The sequence below is a fragment of the Solanum pennellii genome, chromosome 8 (genome assembly GCF_001406875.1).
Source record: "Solanum pennellii chromosome 8, SPENNV200".
NCBI classification, from domain to species: domain Eukaryota; kingdom Viridiplantae; phylum Streptophyta; class Magnoliopsida; order Solanales; family Solanaceae; genus Solanum; species Solanum pennellii.
Window position 1 is genome coordinate 6,679,056 of NC_028644.1, and position 9,104 is coordinate 6,688,159.

The window sequence follows — 9,104 nt, forward strand, 5'->3', positions numbered from 1 at the left end:
ATAATATGCATATGATTTCGATAACTTTTGTCTTAGACTATTTCATGTAAATCATGTTGATTTCGGATGAATTTTTTTGTTTCTGTTTTGTTGTTCCTTTAGTAAAATAAGTTTCTGCTCATGTGTGTGTTTAGTTGTTGTTCCTGATTAAGTTGGAAAACTATGTAGAATAGGGTCACGACTATTCCGCAACCTATCTTGATGCCCTTTTATTTGTTGGCTTTTATCTCACATTTTAGTTGAATTCTTTAACTTGGAGCTAGAGTGTATGCTCTTGAATTTATTTATTGTTTTATCCTTACACGCCTTTGAAATTCTTGTTGTGTGACGGCTGGTTTCCTTCCTTCTCGCTGCCTCTTAAAATTCGTTTGATAAAATACAAGTCATTTTCTTCCCCGCCCAGAGGTATGTTACTAAAATGCTATGTTGAACTTGTTGGAGTTGAAGTCTTTAGATTTTTTGTTTTTTTTAAAAAAATTTTGCCTCTTTCAAAATATATACTTATCCTCGTAGTTTAGGATGTAGGATGCATATGCTTGACATGAAGATTACATTTCAGATTGAATTAATCGTCTAGATTTTAAAAAAAAAAACATGTTTTCCGCTTTGTTGTGGTCTTTACTTCCTCTCTTAAATACATTTCGTTTCTTTAAAATATTGGAATTTGTTAATCTTCCACAGTACCTTATCTTGTGTAAGTTCATTTCAAGCCGAGTTTCTTCTCAATTTCTATGCGTTAACGGTCTCAAAATAGCTATGTATGTGTTTAATGGTCTCGTTTGTCTTAGAGTGATAACTTTTCCCAAAGCTTGTTCATATTTCGTCTATCTGTTGTCTTGACCTAAATCTCCCTATTATTACTTATGTTTTCCTTCTTCCCATTTATTGCATGTAAAAATTCTGCTCGAGTCCGTTTGGGACCCAACCTTTTGGTTCTTGCATTCGGGAGAGCCACAAAGGCTCGGAAATTCTTTCCATTGAGTCATCCCGCCAACGCCAAGGATCGCCTAAAAGGATTGAAGAATTGAAGAAATTTGAAGAAGTGGGATTAGGAGATTTCCTTTTTTATATTTTTTTATTTTACTTGTAATGGGCATAAGCCCTTGTCGTTTTTTTTTTAATTTCTTCTATTTTATTTTATATGTTTAGAATAGGACAGGTGAAAATGGGCAAAAACTCAAAGACAGGTGGGTCCAAGTTTCGGTCAAGGCGAACAGAACCCGAAAACTTGGACCCAAATCTCTCTCTCTCTCTCTCTCTCCCACTTTACTATTTGTTTATGCGTTTGTTTAACTGTCGTATAGTTTAGGGTTAGAAAATTCCGAACCCCGTAGAAGCGCCTTTCAAACCTTGTCAAACTTAAAACTAATTTCTAAACGATTATTTGTTTCAAATTTGTAGAGCTTGTTTAGATAAAACCTTGAGAAAGTTTAGCTCAGAAATAGACTCGCAAAATTGCAAGATAAATATTTTGAAACTTGTAAATTTGTCTAAATGAAACTTTAATAAGTTCAAAATAACAAAAGATTCGCAAATCATTAAGAATAGACAAATAAGTTAATCGTCGGAAAACCGTAGTAAACGGAGCGTCTTAGGTGCTTTCTTTCGAAACCTTCCTAAGACGCTAATAGGAATCCCGAACCCCTTTAAATGTTTTCAAAAACGATTTTTTCTGTTTAAGTTGTTTTGAGAACGAGTTTTCTTAATTTTACTTAAAAAATTAAGTGGCGACTCCTAAAAGTCGAAAATACAAAAATAAAACAAACTCCTTTCGAAATACATTTTTTTCGATAAAACAGTCTTAACATAAAAAGGAAATCTATTTAAGGAAAATCTGCCTGAAAACTCGTCTGAGTCGACGACCAGACTGATGGACCATCGAGGCCACGACGGACCATCGAGGCCTCTCGTCATTCCACACATAGAATCTTTTTCAACTGTTTTCTTCTCCAACTCACTGTTACCATTGACGGACCAGGATGACGATCCGTTGAGTGAACGACGATCCGTCGATGGCTACCGTTTCTCCACACTTAGAATCATTTCAAAATGGGTATTGGGGCTACTTTATGTTAGCAATGACGGATGTGCAAGACAGTCCGTCATGGAGATGACGGTCCGTCGATATCTTCCGTAGCCCCACACTTGGTCAGAATTCCCCGATCTCCCTTCAGCAACATTTTTCTTAAGATGACGGTTGCCACCTACGGACCGTCGAGGGGTCGACGGACCGTTGATGGCTCGTAGGTCATCACTTCTGCCATTTCAGCACAGTTCTTCAACGTTTTCATTCTGGATAGTTTTCCTGCAAACAAAGTGAAAAATACATATAAACAACTACAAAAAGGCCTTAGACACACACTAAACTTAAGGAAAATGCATTGAAAGTACCGTGAAACCACGGTACATCAACACCCTCAACTTAAATTCTTTGTTTGTCCTCAAGCGACGAACTATGACTCACCACAAAACATTTGTACAAGAGTATCGTTATTTTAACTTTTGCAATCATCTGGCTATCAATCCCGATTATTCTCATTATGTTTATGAATGGTATCACTATTAGGCTCGTTTATGTGGATAAGAACATGACAAAGACTCACCACACACCGACACCTATCCTCTTTGAACTCTCACCAAGGTACCAATTTTCCGATATTGCAACTAGTTTTTTCACTTCAAAACGACATCCTCATTTTTCACACAATGATTTCAGTATGAATATAAGGATTATTTTTTTTCAACACTCGCTCTCAGAATAAATTCACACGTCATTTATACTTGTTGCCATAGGCTTGCCCTTATTTTCACTACTTTAAGCTCACCATAATAGACTCTTAGGATCACGATACGACTTTCTTAGCTTGTAACTTAGGCTCAGGGTCAGGTAGGGTACATTTGGATGTATTTTAGTGACTTATTGCCTTCCTTGACATAACGGCTAAGCGTCCTACCTTTTCATTATTTTATTCCGCTCTATTTCTTAATTTTTTTTATATTCTTTCGCCTTACTTTTCTCCTTTCTTTCTCCTTTTGTGTAAGTGATTTTTTTAAAATTTTCACTTTGCTTTCAACTTTTCTTGAGTCACTTTTTTTTCCTCTTTATTTATTCTTTCAACCCCACTTTCCGGAGCATTCCTCCACTAGCCACCCTCAACTCATGATTTTGTCATGAGTCAAGGTACACAATACCCAAAGTTGGATCAGCGCCACGACAAGGTTGTTTTCTGCATTAGCCACCCTCAACTTATGCTTTTGGCATAAGCTGAGGTGCACATGTCCAAGGAGGGACCAGGGCCAACACATTGTTCCTAGAAAAGATCAGTTGGGGTGAAAAAGAAAGGTCTATTTTAAGCTCAAATCATTTAGATCAAGAAGGGATTAATTTCATTCGATTTTCTATTATCTAGGCTAATGATTGGTTATCTTGAACAAGGTCCTATGATCCTGTCTTAATTGTTTATCACAACTTACTTTTAGCAGGACTAACCAGGCAAATTCTAGCTTCGTACCAATGGTGGACTATTCAAATTTTACTCACACTCACTTGACCTCTCATTACTCTACAAGATTATCAGACACCTAGTTCGAGTTTTAGATTTAGGATCATGTCGTGGTTTATCGCTATATCATGCTTAGAGCCACACATTTATCAGTTACTATGCCTAGTTATGCAACATTTTCTTTAAATCAAGATATCATTTTGTTTATCCATCATGCTTCAGATTCCATTTCTATAGTTTGTACAAAATATACCAACATGCCGGTACAACAATAAAATAACAAGTCTATTGGGAAAAAAGAACACAGGTAAGACCACCCCAAGAGAGGATCGTGAGTTGAGCTACTCAGACTTCACCCTAGCACTCAGTTTCCATTTACCCCACCCCAAACAAAAAGACATGCAATTGTCCCCAATGCATAAAAGTATATACAATGGGGTGGTAGGTGAAGCAAACCTGAGGCGCAAAGCACCGACGATCAACATGCTGACGAGTCCGGTTTCCCGGAACCCCCTCCCTCTGTAGTAGGGACACCATCAGTGGCGTCCTCAGCAATCAGTGAGGCTCTAGATAGTTTGATATAGATTATATATAATGGTGTATCTACGCTATAACACATTTAGAAATCACCAATGTAAGTGTGAAGTGTAAGCCACTTCAAGGAGAATCCGATTAGGCCAATTCTCTTCGCACTTATAAATCGAGACATGTTCATGGATGAAACAAACAAAAGAATGAGAACCAAAAACAGTTCAAGGGTTGATTGTGTGAATGATTTTGTCTAAGTATACATCAAAGTTTGCCGGTTCAAAGATATCAAATCTACCGATTGACCGAATATATCAAACATATCTTTACTATGGAAAGTTAAAAATAAAACTTACTTATCTATGTGCAATCAATCCTTACTTACGAATAACATAATTTTTCATGTTTATGTTTTTACAATAGTAATTCCTTATTCATGTGGGGGATTATTGGGTTTTAAAGGTGTGAACATGAAATGAAGAGTTGTGACTTTGCAGAATGGTTGTGACCTTTATGAAAGATTGTGTCTTTCCAAAGGTTTGTCACCATTTGTAAGGTTATGTCTTTTCCAAAGGTTTTTGACCTTTTTGAAAGGTTGTCTTTTTTCTAAAGATTTGTGAACTCTGAATTAAATTCTCCCCTTCTTCAACATACATTTCTTACAAAACAAAATCAATCGATCGCGTCTGTGTGTGCGATTCGTTGTTTTCATTTTGAGTTCCTTGAAATTATCAAAGTTTTAGATACAACTACTTATTTAATGACTAATTTGTTTTATCTTGGGAGGAATTAATCTACAACCTCGGATACTTGAGAGGATTAAATTTTAAAGGACATACCGAGAGTTTTGTGGACTCAGATAGTTGTTTTCTTTTTCTTTTCATCTTTTATTATATTTGGTTTTCTAATTTAAATATAGGAGTCAACAGATATAAACTACATTTATAGAAGATAAATTGAATTTTTCCTAAAATTGTGATTACAGACCAAAAAGTTTGAAATTCAGTCAACAAAAAATATTACTCCTTAGATTACAATTTGAAATAATTGATGTCAAATTTGATTTTTTTTCTCCTGCGATATTTATGTTTGGTGTACTTATGATTTTCTTTGTGAACTCTGAAAGAATGAAAAAAATATTATATGCTTAAGTCATACAAAAAATTTCATCACCACATTGAAATTAATCTAATATCAAATGATTTTTTCTAATAGGTGATATAATGTGTGTGTTCATTACCAGTGAATGAACCAGGTCCCTTGACTGAACTCGACAGATATTACAAAGAAAATAACAATAATAACACAACAAGCAGTTTACATGTAAACCTCCTTGCTCAAGGGAATAAAACCACGACGTGTTGCACATGATTTTCAACTATTTCATTAATCTTCCTTAAGCAAAAGTGAATCCAGTTACAACCAATGTGATGAAAAGTTATTAATCTCACGACCAAGTAATCTACCTATTACTTGAAGAGCCTAAGCAGATACGACACTTCCCATTAAGAAATCACCCTTAGATAACTTAGGAATTTTCCTAAACGGATACGACACCGCCCACTAAAACACCTAACCCTAGATGATTTAGATTTTTCCTGGGCAGCACAACATTGCCACAAAATCAGTTACCTTTAAGTAATTTATAATATAGTATCAAACAACTATCTAAGTCCTTTATAGATATAGGATCAGATTTAGAATATATGTTCAGAAGAATAAATCCTAAGACCACTAAGCTTGCAACTATAACTACTTAGAATTAGAAATGTTGACGTATAAGTTGTAAATTCATCAATTTTTGCTATTTTAATTATGGATAGCTTTTTGTTGTTGCTTCAAATTGGATTTTAACTGAGAGGATTAATTGTAACTTGATAACAAAAAGTCTAACTCCATAAAAGATGTCTTTTTGGTTCATCACAGGGGAAAAATTTCATTGACGACGAATTTGTTTCCTCTGCGACAACGATGGCGATCTTTGTTTTCTCCTCCTCGTCCTTGGTTGATGTGGGTAGCGGTGGAGCAGTGAGAGCATCTTAACAACTATTTCAACTCTACTAAAGCCTTTTTGCTCAGATTTGGAAAAATCTTCAACTTTGCTACTCTCTTCCTTGATCAAAGAAGATGCAAAAATTGAGGGTTCAAATTGGCAAAGCCGCACGTCATGTTTTCACTGATTTGGAGCTGAATTTTAGTCATTCATGCGCTTCCCAAACTCGATATCATAACCTCTATAAAAATGGGTTAAAATGGTGTATTTATAATGATTGAAAATGATTTCGTGGGGTAATAGAGCTCTCGCAAACTTTAATTGTCTACTTGAAAAACAGGTATAAGTTTGATGGTGTAACTCTCTCTCTCTCTCTCTCTCTCTCTCTCTCTCTCTCTCTCTCTCTCTATATATATATATATATATATATATATATATATATATATATAGTTTTAAATTTAATTTCACCTTATTCTCTTTATAATGTTTTCAATATTTCCCCCTTTTTTCATAAATTATTTGTTGTTCATTGCAAAATGCGTAAAATGCACAAATTGAGAGTGAAATTTAATTATTTTTTGTTATTGCGAATAAAAGCTTTAATGATGTTTTTAAAAAACCTATTATTAAGTTTTTTTTCCTATATCTATTGTAAGCAAGATGGGGAAAGTATACACTTGTAAAGATCGAACACAATCTAAGTCCGAACTCTGAAGACTCTCAATCAATGACTCCAATCCACACTTACGAGACTCCTTACATGTTGATTAGGTATCAAATTGCTACTCAAACTTGATAAAAATCTTTTGAAAAGTTCGTTTAGACATTTTATCAAAAAGTTTAAGTGCGCCATTTTACTTAATAATTTTAGCACTCTATGGTTTTTTTTAGCCTTCGGAAATTCGTAATTGTAATTTGCTACTCACTCTGTGAATCATAATACATAAAACATATATTTTTTTCTCATTAAGTATTTGACAACTTAAAGCACAAGAATACTTCAAACTAAAGAAAGAAGAAAAATTTAATTGATTTTCATGTCTTCCTATATTTTATTACGACTCTAAAAAAATTTTCAATAAAAACGTTAGCTTCCTATGGTGATTTCCATATTGGCTTGAACATCTGACCAACGATATGCAATTCTTCTTTGTAAATTGTTGAACCTTGATACCTTGACTAAATTAAGGAAGAAGCATAGGTAATTTTTCAAGTATATGAATTTTGTACACATATATTGAATAATTAGGGTTTCTTTTAAAAGAAAGAGGAGAAGAGCATAATAATTTTTTCCACCAGAAATGAATTTGTTTTCTTTTTCACCTTATTCTATATTATAATTTATTTTTATTTTTTTAAAATCTAGGTGTATTTATTTTAGTTTGTTGGCAGCAACTGTTGGTTCACTTATCTAGGCTAGAGCATTTGTATATCACGTGTTTTGGCTGAAATATTCGAGTGTTTTTTTTGTTTAAATTCTTGATTGTTAGAGTGGAGTTTTTGGCTAAAATCATCTTTGAAATATTGCTCAAACTTAGGCTACATCCTTAAAGTATTATTATGAACAAAAAACATCCTTTAACTATCCGAAATTTTACGACAAACATCCTTCCGTTAACTTTTGTTAAAAAACTAACAGCTAAAATTAAAAAAAAGGTGTGAAGCACACGACTCCCCTCAAATCTCATGGATACATTGTCTTCATCGTGTAGGAGGGATAAGACACAGTAGTTGGATTTTTTCATGCTTCTGCCAGAAAAATAATTTGTTCCAATAGAAAGATTTATAGACTTTATGAAAGGTTAGATATAATTTTATTTCTTGTTTGTGTTTATCGTCTTGAAAGAATTATTTTTACAAAGGGCAAGTAGAAATAACCATGATCAAGATCTGCCATGACAATGCAAAATGTCCCTTACCTATTTGATAAAAGGTCTGAAAGGGATTGCAGGCATATTGCATATCGATTTTCCTGTCTCATTGACTTTTAAAGTAATTTTAGCAACTTCTGATCTTTAAAGTTTCATTATCTATATGTGGGATCAACTCATCATTCTAATCCTTGTATTTTATTTGTGTGGATAGTTTCCCGGTTGATCAAAGAGGTACAATGTAAGTTATGGAATATATTTAAGAAACCTATAGTTTTGTCATTCGGTATACCAGTTGTCTTGTCTTCAAGTTGAAAAATACAGAAAGGCCAAATTATTTGCTTATGAAAACAAAATACACTAAATCAGCACCGAATCAGCTAAGGTGAGGAAAGATAAGTTAAAGAAATTAACCCTGCTTCAGCTCTTATTACTAAGAAAGACGATCGGGTGGGGAATTAAGAGGAAATAAATCTGACATATATATATATATATATAGTTTCCCGGTTGATCAAAGAGGTACAATGTAAGTTATGGAATATATTTAAGAAACCTATAGTTTTGTCATTCGGTGCTGATTTAGTGTATTTTGTTTTCATAAGCAAATAATTTGGCCTTTCTGTATTTTTCAACTTGATTATATATATATATATATATAGAGAGAGAGAGAGAGAGAGAGCGATAGAGAGAGAGATATAGATATAGATATAGATATCAAACTTTACGAAAACTGCAAAATTGAAGCATGAAAACCAGAAGAAGGCGGTAGGAGGAGGAGATCGGTTGAGTGATCTGCCGGACCGGTTCTACTCCACATCCTCTCTATGTTGTGGGATGCAAAACAAGTTGTGTGAACCAACATACTCTCTACACGATGGCGATTTCTTTGGATCTCCGTTCAACCATCACTCTCTTTCACTTTCCCCAATAGTCAAAATCAAAACCGTTACCTGGCTTTGATCAACAGACTATTTGAAATGTTTCCAGAAAATCAAGAGATTCTTTGTGAGCAACCTTAGGTACGATGACATTTATGCTATAGATATTGATTTATGGGTTCATTTTGCTACTATATTGAAGTATTTAGACTTAATTTTGTATCTATTAGTCAACATAATTATGAGTTTCCTCAGTTTGGGTATAAACATTTGTCAATTGAACCCTTGTGGTTGTGCTAATTGGAGTAATGTGGTTTCTCTTTCAATCGGT